This window comes from Canis lupus, chromosome 23, assembly GCF_011100685.1.
Source record: "Canis lupus familiaris isolate Mischka breed German Shepherd chromosome 23, alternate assembly UU_Cfam_GSD_1.0, whole genome shotgun sequence".
NCBI lineage: Eukaryota > Metazoa > Chordata > Mammalia > Carnivora > Canidae > Canis > Canis lupus.
The window spans coordinates 36329436-36344799 of NC_049244.1; the positions used below are offsets into that span (position 1 = coordinate 36329436).

The 15364-nt window shown below is 46.4% G+C and overlaps 1 protein-coding gene across 5 annotated transcripts in view; it reads right to left on the minus strand.

The window, feature by feature from the left end:
• NMNAT3 (nicotinamide nucleotide adenylyltransferase 3) overlaps positions 1-15364 on the minus strand; it is a 114524-nt gene that overhangs the window by 80371 nt on the left and 18789 nt on the right. The window contains exon 1 of one of the 5 annotated variants that reach the window (XM_038571042.1): positions 9928-10045. The exons of the other annotated variants lie outside the window; for them this stretch is intronic. The gene's annotated coding sequence lies outside the window, so the exon portion shown is untranslated. Of the gene's footprint in view, positions 1-9927; positions 10046-15364 lie in introns of those variants that run through there. 5 annotated transcript variants of the gene reach the window in all.

Genomic DNA, 15364 nt, shown 5'->3' on the forward strand with positions numbered 1-15364 from the left:
ATTCTCTATCTGGCTAGATAATTAAGTATGGGGATAGAAGAAACATATTTTTATATATGAATGGACTCAAAGTTTAGCTCTCAGGTACTTTTACTTGGGTAGTTCTTTGATGGTATGTTCCAGCAAAACAAGGAAGGAAAACAAAGTGGAACACAAGCATCCAAACTAGGAGGATGGTGAAACTAGGATGAGAGTTGTATAGGCTAGAGAGCACTGGGCAAGACAACAGAGCATGGGGCTCTAAAAAAAAAGAGAGGAGAGGCCAGAGAGGCTGAATTAGCTGAATTTTTAAAAAGCCATGTGCACTTATTATTTTGATTATAAAAGTTACCAGGGTCTATTCTTTTGGGAAGTAGAACATCCCTATATTTCCTTTAACCCTGGCAACCTGGGTCAGTGGTGGCAGGCATTTTGGTATGTTTTGAAACTCCCCTCACTGACTTAGAAAGTGACAAAAATCAACCATTTTTTTTTTCACTTCTTTCAATTGATGTGTTATTTTTTAAACTCTAGCCGTTCACATTCAAGATTCTTTCTGAAAAAAAAAAAAAAAGAAAAAAAAAGATTCTTTCTGAGAAGATGGACTGGCTTGGCAGACATATCACCTCTTCTGTTTCTGGTGGGGAAGGTCCACCTATGCCCCACCCTCTGTCTGAACATCTTCCGGGCCACTCCTGTCTGCTCCGGACCTCTGTGCAGGGATGTGTGTGCTCTACCTGCCTGCCTGCACTCTCAAATCGCTGTCCTAATGTCTCTATAATATATTAACAGGCGGTGGCCAAAGGGAGTTCTGCTGAAATAGGCAGTAGTTTGGGCCTTTTTGGACAAAATCCTAGAATGCACACGATAATGCTGAGCAATGCAGTTTAATTTATGAGCATGCAGGTCTGCTGTGAAATTGGGAAATGGAAGTATGAGACATTAGCATTCACATGGCAAGGGCAGGGCCAAGTCCAAAATGGTAATACACCTTTCACAGGGAGGACTGGAGAGTTTGAAAGAGCAGCCACACTGTAAGTTAAATGGGGTGACTGGGTGGCAGGCACTGAGGGGGGCACTTGGCAGGATGAGCACTGGTTGTTATGCTATATGTTGGCAAATTGAACTCCAATAAAAAAATAAAATAAATAAAATAAAATAAAATAAAATAAAATAAAATAAAAGTGTGCTAATGAACCTCATCCTTGTATTTTAATGCCACCAACCACCTGAGAGGAATGTGCTCCTACAGGCTGTATGTCCTTAATATTGTCCAACACCCTCCATTGTTTTTAACAACAGTAGAACACTCATATGCACCTTGTCTGGGCAGATTTAATTTAATTTAATTTAAAGATTTTATTTATTTGAGAGAGACTGTGTGTGTGTGTGTGTGAGAGAGAGAGAGAGAGAGAGAGATCACAAGTGGGGGGGTAGAGGGAGAAGCAGACTCCCCACTGAGCAGGGAACCTGATGCAAGACTCAATCCCAGGACCCTGGGATCATGACCTGAGCCGAAGGCAGATGCTTAATTGTCTGAGCCACCCAGGCGCCCTATTTTATTTTTTTAAGATTTTATTTATTTGAGAGAGTGAGCGAGCAAGCGAGGGAGCACAAGCAGGGGGAGCAGCACAGGGAGAGGGAGAAGCTCAGCAGGGAGTCCGACGTGAGGCTCGATCCCAGGACCCTGAGACTATGACCTAAGCCGAAGGCAGATGCTTAACCCACTGAGACACCCAGATGCCCCTGAGCAGATTTAAAAGATGAATTTCATGGTCTGGATACGGTTCGATCTACAGGGGGGAAGGGAGAACAGACGGCTTCTCAACTTCCTTCTAGCTAGGGCATGCAAACTATTATACAGAGAAATATTTCCAAATTAAAACAGAAAGACAGGCACATTTGTAATTTAACTCATAGCAGTTGTACATGCAGTTCGTGTCATGTATTCTCCAGTTAAAGGAGCTCATCAGTCAAGAGATTTTGTCTGACCTTGACCTTCTAGCCTTTTTCAGTGCACAGAATAAAATAATATTGATTTCTGTCTTCCTTATGAATGAAAAGACATGATTCTAAAGAATCTAAAGGAAATACCAAGTGTACTCCAGCAGTTAAGTATGTTGGAAAACAGGTTGGAAATCCCACTGCAATTGGCTGAATAATGTCACCCAAAGATACCTCCTCCTAATCCCTGGATCCTGTGGATATTGCCTCATTTGGGAAAGGGTCTTTGCAGATGTTTGACTAAGGCTTGTGAGATGGAGAGATTATCCTGGATTGTTTAGAGGGCCCTGAATGCAAGCACATGGATCCTTCCGAGGGAGGAAAAGGGAGATTATGAACACACACAGAGAAGGCCACGTGAAGATGGAACAGAGAGGGATTTGGAGATGCTGCCCTTGAAAACTGGAGTGATGCACAGGCCCAGGAGTATGAGCAGCCATCAGAAGCTGGAAGAGGCAAAGAACAGATCGCTCTGAACAGGTCCCCTGTGAAGGGAATGCAGTCCTGTTGGCACCTTGATTTGGGCCTTTAAACTGATTTCTGATTTTGGTCTCCAGAACTGTGAAAGAATACACTGCTGCTGTTTTAAGCCACCACATTGGTGATAATTTGTTACAGTAGCCCTAGAAAATTAAACACACTCACAGAGGGGCTAGAGGGAGAGTTTCAGTCTTTACAAAAACCATCCCAAACACTCAATGGTTTTTTCAATGGCATTTGGCAGAATTGAACTTCCTGTCTCCAGCAAGCAGGGCAAGAGACTGCTGGAACTCAGAACTCAGGTCCCCCCTGAAGCATGAGTTAGGAAAAGCGGTAGCCTTGCTTCTGCATCCTTGGGGACAGTTCTAGGCAATGTCCCTTCCCAAAGCAGGGTGCTAAGTACATGAAGAAAACATGTCTAGTTCTTAAAGCAAAAATGTGAATGGGGAAGTGTGAAGGGGGTACCAAGGATTTAAGAGATTTCCTATAAATTAGCCTCAGAGCTCAGAGAGGGCTGTGCTGGTGTGTATATGTCAGGGGAGCACATCTTTAAACAAATGCATTGTAATTATTAATAAACATGGCCAGATGCCTGCAAGCATATGTTACAATGCTGTTCTCTGAGGGTTTATCTGTAATAGTGAAAAATTAGAGACCCAAATGTCTACCAACAGGAGAATGGTTAAGTCTCCAATGATACTACGCAGCAATTAAAGAATAACATAATTCTACACATACTGACATTAGAGGTTATGAATGAGTAAATGTTACATAAGAAAAAAGGGCAAGTTGCAGACAGTATTATGGTGTTCTCATTTTGGTTAAACAAAGCTATCTATGTTGCTGTAATACACAAAAATCTATAATACAATGTATAATACATAATTTCCAATTATATGTAAATATATAATTATATGTATATAATTATATAATTATATATTTTTATAATATATTTATATATGATAAAAGCCCCTCTGTACATGTGTACATCCCCTGGATGTACACTGCAAATAGAAGGTTTACACCTCTGAGAAAGGGGAGGGTTGTTGCAGGGACAGCGGGAGGAATGGCCAGACTAGGACTTCTTTAATGAATGAGCTTTCTCTCTAAGCGTGTACTCCCTTTTTTTTTTTTTTTAAAGATTTTATTTATTTATTCATGAGAGACACAGAGAGAGAAGCAGAGACACAGGCAGAGGGAGAAGCAGGCTCCTGGCAGGGAGCCTGATGTGGGACTCGATCCCTGGACACCGGGATCACACCCTGAGCCTAAGGCAGATGCTCAACCACTGAGCCACCCAGGCGTCCCTCCCTTTGTAGTTTTAAGAAAGAAAAAGTGGACTCCGAGAACCTTGCCAGTGTCCGGTAAACAGCGAAGGCTCTGAGGAACCGCATGCCCTAGGAGCGGTGTGCTGCAGGCGGTCTTCAGACATTGGCTGGAGCTTCTGGAGGCTGCCTGGAAGCCAGCTAATGTTGCAGGGCCAGAGGCAAAAACCTTTTATACCAGGCGCCCTAGTGGGGCTTCCATGTTTTTATTTAAAGAAAACAAGAAAGGCACAGTAAGTAGACCAAAGTCCCCAGCAAGGGTGTCTTTTGTCTCTTCCACAGGAGTAGGACCAGGCCACTGTTCACCAACTCAGTGGTTTACACCAAAGCCAAGGGAAATCTGTCTTTTGAACACTTTTTCTGTGAAATTCTGCATGAGGCTGTTTCTAAAGGTTTTCATGTCTCCTGGAATGGTAGTTTTCTCACCAGGCGAGCACACAATCCCTGTGCTTGCTACTGAGCACAGCTCTCCTCGTGCTGGTGAGCCGCCCAGCAAGATGGCAGGCCCTAGGCCTTGAAAAAGGACCCTCTGAGCCTCCCCCATCAGAGTACACCCCAGAGTACACCCAGCCACGTTCCATCACATATGAAGGCAGAGCTAGCTCTTGGATCAAGAGAGTCTCCCAGGTACCTGTGTACTGGAAATGTTGTTTTGGATTCATGTACCATCAGGCTGTGCACCAAAATGGCATTACTACAGTTAGGGGAAATATACACGGGTCTCACACTATTCGAATCAGGGGTACTGAAGAGATGAATGGGAGTGGTCTCAGAACCCCAAAGCAAAGATGAAGTTTCCAGATAAGAAATGACAAGCACAATTCTCTTTCAGATAAAAGCAGGGGCGTGGGTCACTTCTATCTCAAACACATGCTATGGGACCTTGAAGGAAACAGGTCTCTGCAAAGACTTGTTAAGGGATGGCTCTTAAGTGAAATTACTGCTTTTGGCGGAATGAAAGGAATTAAGCCTCTTTCTCCCCCACGTAACATGAAGTGCTTATTTTTCAAGGTATGCTTCTCCAAGATTTGCTGCAAATCTTTAAAAGTCATGACATTTTATGATTCCTTATTACAAATTTCAAGAAAGACTTTCATCTCCTGTATTTTAAAGAAACTGTTGCAAAAACGAAGATTGGAAGCTGGATTTTTCCTTAAGCAGAGGGAATGCCATATCTAGACAGCCTATGCTTAATCAAAATATTGCGTCCTGTTGGTTTTGTGTTTCCATGTGCAGAGTGTTAACATCTGGTCAACCCCCACCCCCATTTTATAATTGAGGAAACAGAGGACCAGAGAGGTGAAGTCACTTATTCAAAGTCACACAGGAAGATAATAACAGAGCTAGAATTGGGAGCTTGGGCTGAGACTTCAATCACACTGTGACACTGCCTTATAAACCAAGCTCTTTGGTTATAGAGATTTTTAAGTTTTGTCCGAGGAATGCATTGTGACACATAAGCTGCATCACTAGGCCTAATGAGACTGGCACCATGGGACAAGTGCAGAGGATGCGGGAGATAATAAATTCAGAGAAATAAGGTTGGAAGGAACCTGGAGCCACTTTCTTACTCCATTTCCCTTCCTAGAGGCAGAAGTCACTGACATCATTCCAGGAGAGAAGTATCTTATTTCTAAAAGCCTTCAGGGAAGATTTCATAATTTCAACTTACAAAAAGGAATATCTGATTTCCTCTCAATAGCAGGATCCAAGAAGTAACCATATAAAACCACTGCATAGGCTCTTACACAAAAAAACATAAAATGCTCCTCACCCCAATGCCTCAGAAGTGATTATTTAAAATCACCCTCCAGAGGCACCTGGATGGCAGAGCTGGTTAAGCATCTAACTCTTGGTTTCAGCTCAGGTCAAGATCTCAGGGTCATGAGACTGAGCCCCAAGTCAGGCTCTGCAGTTAGCACAGAGTCTGCTTAAGACTCTCCCTCTCCTGCTCCTCCTCCCTGCTCTCTCTTTCTAAAATAAATAAAATCCTTTAAAAAAATAAAAAATAAAAATAAAATCACCTTCCAATTTAGTCCTACTTAAACATTTCTATTGTGACAGGAAAACATTTTGGAAAATAGGAAGATCATAGGGATACCATGAAACCCTACATATGCTTTTTGTAGGAATTTGTAAGAACATTGGAGACTCACTCAGGCCTGGTTGCATGAAGAACTTTGACAGAAATGATAATATATAGAGGCCAGCAGAGCAGAGAACATTTTTAACATGAAAGTATCTGAGTTAGAAACCATGTAACGGCTCCTACTGTATGACTGGCACCTCTAAGCTTTGTAAAAAGTCCCATTTTTTTTTGCAAAGCAGTTTTTACAGCAAGCCTTAGATCAAGAAAGTACATTTCTAAGTAATGTGAAGGGGAAAAAAAATAAAAACAAAATAGATTAAAAACTCTATCAATAATTCCACACATATTCCTGCCAAATGATCCAAAAGCCAGAGGTTATTCTGAGAGGAGGAAGTCTGCCTAACATCCGTGATATTAAGAGAGGGAAAGCTAATAACGTGTGGCACTTCATCTGAAGACAAACCTGCTGACCCATTGCCAGTGGCTTTGGACTGCTTTTTGATGAGTGATGATGGGATTCTGGGCTCCTGAGAATGTACTTTCTCCTGAGAATGTACTAAAGGGGTGTACTTCCAAGGCAGCTGCTGGAGATAAGGTGGCCCAAGTCTGTGGCTCAGAGCAGGCTGTCTGTGCGGGGACCTGGCAGGTCTGCGGACTGTGACCACCAGCCTCAGGGTCTCAGGCTCTGGGCAATGGTGCAAAATGCCCTTCCTTAACCCCTCTCCTGGTCCCCATGACACCATCCTCCTAATGGCCTATTAAATCTTCTCATAGCCATGCCTCAGTGCTCTTGTTCCAGGCATTTCTCATCCGCTGTTCCAAAGCAATTGTTTCTCTGAATACCCCCAGCCCCAACCCTCCCCTGGTATTCAGGAATTACCCATCCAGTGACTGATGGGCTAGAGGCCACATCTTCTGTTCTTCACAGAACAGAGGAACAGAGCCCTCTGCAGCCCGATCTGGACCTGGATATGGAGGCCAATCCTGGATCTGTGTCCAACCCTCACCTTCCACCCAGCTCCAGGTCAGAGGGAGAAAGGTCAAGGGCCTCAGTTAGAGCCCCGAAAGCCCAGGCTGGAAGCAATGCTGGGAGGAACCATACCTGGAGAAGATGGGCACCATGGGCTCTGCCCCCACCAGCTAGTGCCCAGCCCTGGTGTGGGGCCATGGGAGATTCAGTAGCATCTCAGCCCAGAGGCAGGCCATGGCTACTGGAAGAGCACCTGAGCCAACAGCCGTAACCCAGTGAAGAGTGAAGTATGGGTACTCACAGAATGCAAGGAAACTAAAAAAAAAAAAAAGAACTCAAAAAAAAAAAAAAAGAATGCAAGGGAACCCAGGAGTGAGGTTCAATGGCTCTGAGTACAGGAGCCAAGGAAAGCACTTGAGCAGGACATTATCAGTACTAAACATTTATGGTGGCATGGATGCTCTTGCTTTATACATATTCTTTTTTTTTAAAAAAAGATTTTATTTACTCATGAGAGACACAGAGAGAGAGAGAGGCAGAGACACAGGTGTTGGGAGAAGCAGGCTCCGTGCAGGGAGCCCGATGTGGGACTCGATACTGGAACTCCAGGATCATGCCCTGAGCCAAAGGCAGATGCTCAACTGCTGAGCCACCCAGGCGTCCTGACATATTATTTCATTTTGATGCTGTTATTCCCATTTTGCAGATTAGGAGGAGGCTGGGGCTAGAAAAATGAACTAATTTTAATTTGTTCAAGGTTACACAGCAAGGAGGAGTGAGCTAGAATTTGACCCCACACCACAGGTTCTCAACCTGTCTTGCCTGGGAGTGCACCAGGTGACAACAGCACTTCTCATTTCTGCAAGGGACTGGGAGCACATGCTTAGGGGAGTGGCACAGCTGGCATTCTCAGGTCCCCAACAGCACAAGGTTTAAGTGGGACTGCAAACTTCTCAAAACCAAATTAAATTCCCTTTAATATTGAAAGCAAAAGTGAACAGATGCCCAGCAGTCCCTTTTCCTAGGAGAGGGGATCGAGATCCAATAAATTGCCAACCCTTCCCACCCTTGAGAGAGGGTGAGAACCACTGTGGAAGCAAATGCAGCTCTGCCTCTCCAACTGCAAACAGCTTTGGCTCCAGCTGTAGAAGTCCACAAGCAAATGCCATGAAAGAAAAACCTGAGCTTGATGTGCTTAACCAGTGAGAGATGCACATTCACTCAAGAGAGGAGTAAAAAGAATTCAAAGTAGAAAATGACTTTCATGATAAGCAGTTTTCCCCTATTTTATTGAAACAATGGAAATATTAAAGGAATGGACACTTACAGGGGGAAGAAATGCCACATGTGCCATGTAAGGAATCACTATTTCATAAATGTCACCATATTAGTGTTTTTCTAGCATTTCCTATGTCTATTCCATTTTATAAAAATACTTACGCTTGGATTAAAAGGTTCCTAAGAGGTGATCCTGTAAATGAGACTTAGGGACGGCTGAAAAAAAAATGTCACAAAAAACCTCACACCTTCCAATGGGTCATGGAATAATGCAAAAGGTAAGTGATATGGTTAAAAACCTCATTTTAAAAAAAAGAAGCTTGTTTAATTCAAAAATAATAGAAAACCATAAAATGCTCAGAAAATATAAAATGCTCATTGGAGTTGAAGCCATTATTTTCTGAGCAATCAAACGGATCATTTATCAGCAGGTTCTCGGATTCCGTTTTCCTCAATCAGAATCCTGCGTGCAATAAAGGCAGGCCGCACTTATGACCCCAAAACCCTTTCTCCTTCTGTATCCGCACCCCTGAGAGAATCCTCTTTTCAGCCTGACCTCTCCCTCTACTCCCTTCCTCGCCTCTACTTCCTAAGGTGAGTTTCTGGCCTCTGTCTGGGGCCTGGCACCCCGGTACCCCCGTTCACCACCTCCTGAAACTCAGCCTGCCATGATGCACTGTTTCTCCACAAAAGTGGCTCCTCACCCCATGTTTTCAACCCAGTCAGTGTCACCATGGAGTGGAAGCACTTTCTGAATAGGATCTTCCTCCTCTATGCCTGAGACCAACATCCTTCTTCTAAGTACCCAGGAGGAGCTTAATAAATGTTTGCTGAATAAATCCAGGCATCTGGCCAGGAGCCACTTGCTTCCTTCCCGTCCCTGGACCTCTTCTCTCTACCTGGAATGCTCCCATCCATATCGTCTCCTCCAATTCTCCATAAATGAACAGCACCATTGTCCAGTTGGTTGTGTGGTAGTGAGTCTGGCCCCCTTTAGGAGAGGATGTCCTAAAACTCATGTAGCACTGAATCCTATACACTCTGCTTCCTCGCTCTTTCTCTGACCTCCCTTCTCATCCTCTCTGTAATGCAGGACCCTGGCCTTCCTCCCACCTGTGGGGCCACGTCCTCACAGAGGTGTCCTGCTCCCCACTCCCTGGTGTAGCCTGGTCTGGCTGCACACTGCAACTCGTCCCTCCCTGGCTCCCCTCTGTCCTCTGGCTTTCTGTTAAGGCAGAAAGGTTGCCCCATAAGCTTTTGCTCCTAGGAGTGAGTCTTCGGCCCCAGCCCAGCAGTCACCTGGCACCCAGGTGCCACAGAAGCTCTCTTGCCCAACCCTGGCTGGCTGGTAGAGCAGAAACCAATGGTCAAAGCAGGGAGTCAATCAAAAAAGGTCTAGGCAAACTTTTGCTTTAAATTAAACCTATACAGGTAAGTGATTTGATGCAGGACCTACGCTTTGTTTTTGGAGCAGGGACCAGCACTTCACAAACCCTATCGGGTGGTGACAATTCCCCATTCCAGGTCTTTTAGGTGGAGGGCACCTGAAGGTGTACAGGAAGACCACGAGGATGGAATCGGTCTTGACTTTCAGACTCCCCTGCCTCTGCCACCACCAATCTTGAGTCCAGTTCTTTCCTCAACACCCCACAGGATGCAGGGGTGGGGGGGGGTGGGGCACTGTCACCTTTTCAAGTCTCTTCAAAGCACCCATGACTCAAGAAACCCCACTCTTCCCTTTTATACTCACAATCCATCAGTGTTTGTAATATTTAATGTTTAATAAAGTTAGGTGTACTTACTAAGTACAATGGGCTCAGACACATTCGAGAAGCAACACGGCTGACCGGTCGGCAGAGCACGGACTCCCGGGCCTGCGGGGCTGGGCCATGCGGACAGCTGAGCGCATGTGGGCAGCGTACACACCTGCCACCCCCACCAGATTACGAACTCCAGGCCCAGAGAGCCCGGCCCAGCTCCCTGTGTTTATGACCTCAGTCTAGCACAGGACCGGAGCATAATCTGGCCTTGGGAAAGGCTGGCTGAATGGAGAAGTGAGGCCCCTCACACACCAGCCCTTCCCCAGCTCCAGAGACTCTTCTAGCAAATCCCAGCTGCCAGATACTTCCCCTCCCTACTCGGACTCACTCACCGCCCATCACATAGTCAGCCGTGTGGCCTAACTCAGACCCAGATGCAGGGGACCAGGGGCACTCTCCAGTCCAGCCTCACGGTTCTCAGGTCAGGGAGATGGAGACAAGCTAAGAGATCTGGCCAGGGGCATGTGTGACCGGCACTTCTCCCCCCACCTCCCAGTTTGGGCTCCTTTCCTCTCTTGTTCCTGGGTCCCAGGGGCTGGCAAAGCACATGGCACACGCAGAGTCCCATGATGGCATAGCCCAGCCAAGGATGGCTCTGGAACATCCCCACTCTGCCTCAGTGGCTTATAGGTGAGACCCTTAGGGTGGCAATCACACCTGCCCCTTCTTCCTCCTGGCTTGGGGCATGCGAGATACCTGATTAGCTTCAGCAAGTTAACGTGCAGATAAGAATTAAGTCAACTTCAAACCACGGACCTAATTTAAATGTAAACCTTGCACTCCTACTGACCCAGGAGTCTGGAACTGACTCAGAATAAGTGCGGTGATGAGAAAGCCCCCCGCTGGCCGACGTGCCCACTCACTAGGCAGAGAGCCGGACTCCGGCTTACAGAGCCACGGCATAAACGGACATAAACTTGCTTCCTGGGCTCACAGACATTTCGTTAAAAAGACTGACCTCTTTTTCATGCTGAAAGCATTTGTGTGGTCTTCAATCCTTGCAATTCCATCACAGAAATAAGATGCAAAGCAGTGAACGTACTGCTGTCCTGATTGTGGTACCGAGGCACGCAGAATGTAAGACAGAAGAGAAACCATGAGGTCTCTCAGGCCAGTTTTCCTTTTGACTTGAAAACCGGGCAGGCCCACCTCCTGATCTGCCCCTTCGTTTATCACCAAAATGAACATGGACAGAGAGGATCCAAACATTCCCGCGGGCTGTGCAATGCACTGTGGGATTTATTTTACCCATGGCTATGTGATAACTGTGTGTTTTTTTTTAAAAAAAGATTTTATTTATTTATTCATAAGAAACACAGAGAGAGAGGCAGAGACACAGGCAGAGGGAGAAGCAGGCTCCATGCAGGGAGCCCAATGTGGGACTCGATCCCGGATCCCAGGATCATGACCTGAGCCGAAGGCATATGCTCAAACCGCTGAGCCACCCAGGCGTCCCATAACTGTGCTTTTTTAAGACAAATTTGAAAACTGTTCTGGGGTACCTGGGTGGCTCCATCAGTTAAGGGTCTGACTTTCGCTCAGGTCATGATCCCAAGGTCCTGGGATCGAGGCTTCTCCATCTCCCTCTGCCTGCTGTTCCCTCTGCTTTCGCTCACGCTTTATCAAATAAATAGAATCTTAAAAAAAAAAAAAAAAAAAAAACTGTTCCAAACTCCACTGCCATTAATAATCCCTTCCTTCTGTAAACATCAGTCGGCACCTGCTATATACCTAAGAGTATGCCAGGAACCAAGGAGACAGCAGGATAAGCTACCCACTGCCTATAGATTTCACCTATTTTTGGTAAGGAGGCGGATGGGTTGACCAACGTTCACAGCCCAACGTGGTAAGTAAGAACTGGCATAGATAAAAAGAGAGGGAGCCTGTGTGCACAGAGGAGTATCTCCCGCCCAGCCAGGCTGGGGAAGGATGCAAAAGGAGTATGAAAGTGTTCCAGGAAGAGGCAATAGGTGTTTTGGGTTTTGAAAGATGAACAGGAGGTTAGGCAGGTAAATCAGCTGGGAAGAGATAACAGCATCTGCAAAGCCTCAGCCTGTGGGAGGCCATGGGTGTGTGTGTGTGTGTGTGTGTGTGGATGGGCTGCAAGAAGGTCAAAAGAGTAGCCAAGATGGACGGAGGGAGGGTATGACAAGGTTCACCACCGCCAGGTTGCCAAGGGCCTTGTATTCTATATTGACAAGATCAAACCTGATCCTGATGGTGGTGGCTGGGGAGCCCCAACATGATTTTACACAGGGGAGTGATCAATCCACAAACGATCACCTAAGGGCCCCTGAACAGCTGAGCAGCATCCAGGGACGTCTTCCTTTATTTGCTGCTCTTGAGGCAACAGAACTTAAAAGCCTCATTAGCAGGCAGGTCTCCCAACAAACAACTAAGCCTCTTTGCCTTCCATAATGCCCTCTTTGAGGCCACAGCTACTTTCAACTGCATTCTAATTTCAAGAAGTGATAAACATATGCTCATGTTTCCATTTACAAGTTTTTGATTATCAGCCTGGCATTGTAGCTGCAAATTACCCATTTTCTATTATAATTATTTTTACTTCTCTGGATGAAGAAGGAAAAGAAGCACTTTTAAATTACTGAAGTGCCTGAGCCACAGAGGGAGGGAAGAATTAAGCACTGCTGCAGCTTTTGCCAATGGCAATATAATAGCAAGAGTTTGAAAAATGGAACGCAAGTTGGTGGGCTGTGTCAGACCAGACCTTCTGGAGAGGTACATTTGCTCACCATGAGCAGTTTACCTAAAACCGGGCCCAGACTGCAGCAAACTAGGGGAGAGCTCAGCTGGGGCAGACCTGCTGCCCCAAGGGCTCTCCGCAATGATTTCTTGAAGACTGCATGCTTTAGGTGACAGGCACAGCCCCTGTACTCTCGGGCACAAACACTTGCTTTTTCTGCTTCTAGGAGGAATTTTTAAAAGATGGGATTGTCACTAGTCAGATGCATTCGAGTGACTATGGCCATACTATGACTGGAATTCACAAGGATGCAGCCACAGTCACTGGCATCGCTGACCCCTCTCCCAAACCAGATGCAGCACAGAGCTTTGTCTGGCTGTCTTTGTGTTCCGGCCTGGGCTGGCTGGGACGGGGATGAGGAAGCATCTTGGCAATGGGTGGGAGGCAATGAATTCAGGTCACTAACTGAGGTGAAGAGGATGCTAGCACGCAAAGTTGCATGCCTACTGGCAGCTTAATGTCCCATTTAATTGGCATGTAACATTAATTGACAGAGTAGCATGTAAATGAGAACGCGACCAGTGGCTTTGTAGCTTGGAAGGTGCTGTTGGTGACTTTGTTTTAAAAGCATAGCTTGGATGAGCTAAAAAGTTTTAATATTGCAATGACTTGCTCATCAAGAAACTGTGCCAATCCTTGGGTGGCTCAGTGGTTGAGCATCTGCCTTTAGCTCAGGTTGTGATCCCGCGGTCCTGGGATCAAGTCCTGCAATCAGGCTCCCCACGGGGAGCCTGCTTCTCCCTCTGCCTATGTCTCTGCCTCTCATGAAAAATGAATAAAATCTTAAAAAAAAAAAAAAGAAAAAGAAAAACCATGCCATCATCCAAATTCCTAACATCTTCCATGAGCAACTGTGCTCAGTCTTGGGGACAAGGGTATGGACAATGCCTGCTCTCAAGGCACTCACTCTAGAGGGGGGTCAGGCATGGGAAAAAACCAACAAGTAGATACTTAAATGTTCAGAATGCCATTTGTGGTCAAAGCAAAAACTCTTATCATTGTAGCTGTGGAAGTTCTAAATATTGTGCTCTCTTCACATTTTAAATCCTCATAGATGACAATAATTAACTATCGCAGTAAATCAATAACAGTAACAATGAAAATAGCTAAAAGTTACTGTTTGAGGCATTTTTTATGCACTAGGCACTTTTTAGGTCTACTAACTCCTATTTTCGCAGCACATCTACTGTGCCTGCTACTACACTGCCTTTTGTGTATCTTTAATCTTCGCCAACACTGTACAGAGAAGTATTACCATTTTGTTTCTGATGAGGACACTGAAACCTGGGGCTCTGAGGCTCAGGGCTTGGCCAAAGATGTGAGGCTGGAAGAAGCAGAGCAAGGACAAGCTCCTGTCTGATCACAAAGTCCAGGTCATCTCACTCCCCACTGCCTTTGAAGGCTCAGAAACCAAGAGGGGCTCAGACTGCCCTTCCATGCAAGCCCCAGGCTCTTTGGTATTCAAGATGGGCTCATTCACTTTTGCAGGAAACAATAGATGTAATCAGCATATTAACCATCCTTTAGACATCAATCATAAATTCTTCCCTCAAGAGTAAGTAAATTGCTCTCCTCCTTTCTGTGTCTCTCAAGATCCTTGCATGAGTAAGGAAAGGTAAGAGCAGATTAGCGTGCAGGTGCTCTTCCCTCCACAGCAAAGGCAAGGGGGCTTCCACTCAAGCAAGGGTGCATCATAAGGGTGCGTGTGTGTGCTCCATGAGGAGTGGGGTGGGTAGCAGGGGGTGTTATACAGGAGCATATGCTACAGAGGATCTGTGGGCGCTTCTGTGGTGGGGAGTCTGCCGTGGAGGTGGGTCTCTGGTGTGTCTCAGAGGGAGGTGTGCTGTGGATGTGGGGAGGGTCAAGCGTAGGTGATAGAGATGTACTGCATGGTGTGTGGTGGAAATCATGTTGGTGGGGGGGATGTTTCAGGGGGGTGATGCTGTGGGGGTATATCATGAGATGGGCCATGAGGGTATACTGTGAGGTGTGACCTGGGCGTGGTGTTGGGATTGTGCTGCGGGATTACAGCGTGGGGGCGAGGGGCTGTGGAGCTGTGTCACAGGTGAGCTGTGCTGTATCATGGGGGTGTGCTGAGGGTATGGAGGACTCAGCAGGTCCCTGGTCAGTGCTGGGGGCCCCCTAGAGAACCCACTACCAGGCCTGAGAAGGCTGCCCTTGCCACTGCCCCTACCTGATTCCCATGATGGTAAGCTCATGCCCCAGCATCCCAATTTTCCCCCAGCCACATCTGGGCTCAGGATATCCAGTGAGATACTGGGGCATTAACAGGAGCCCAGGAAGCCCCTTCTCTTCCTCACTCACTCCTACCAACCTTTGGTGGCAGGGTCCAGCTGGTGTTTGCAGGTCACATCTCCACAGCCTCTGCACGGCCCCTCCCCCCAGGGCTCCCAGTCAAGGCAATGCTCCTGAGGACCCTCCAGGTCACAGCACGGGTGAAGGAAGGAAAGGCCCTCTGCTTTCACCTCTTATCTGGGCCCAGCACAGGGGAGCCACACTGCTTTCCTAATCCAGCAGCCTCTCTTAAGGACCGCAGTCCTTCCCTCCTGGTTCCCCCTCTGGTCCTCCAGCCTGTCTTCCACAGGAGCCTCCTTGGCAAGACCCACCAGAGTGGCAATTGTTAGAAAGCTCAGG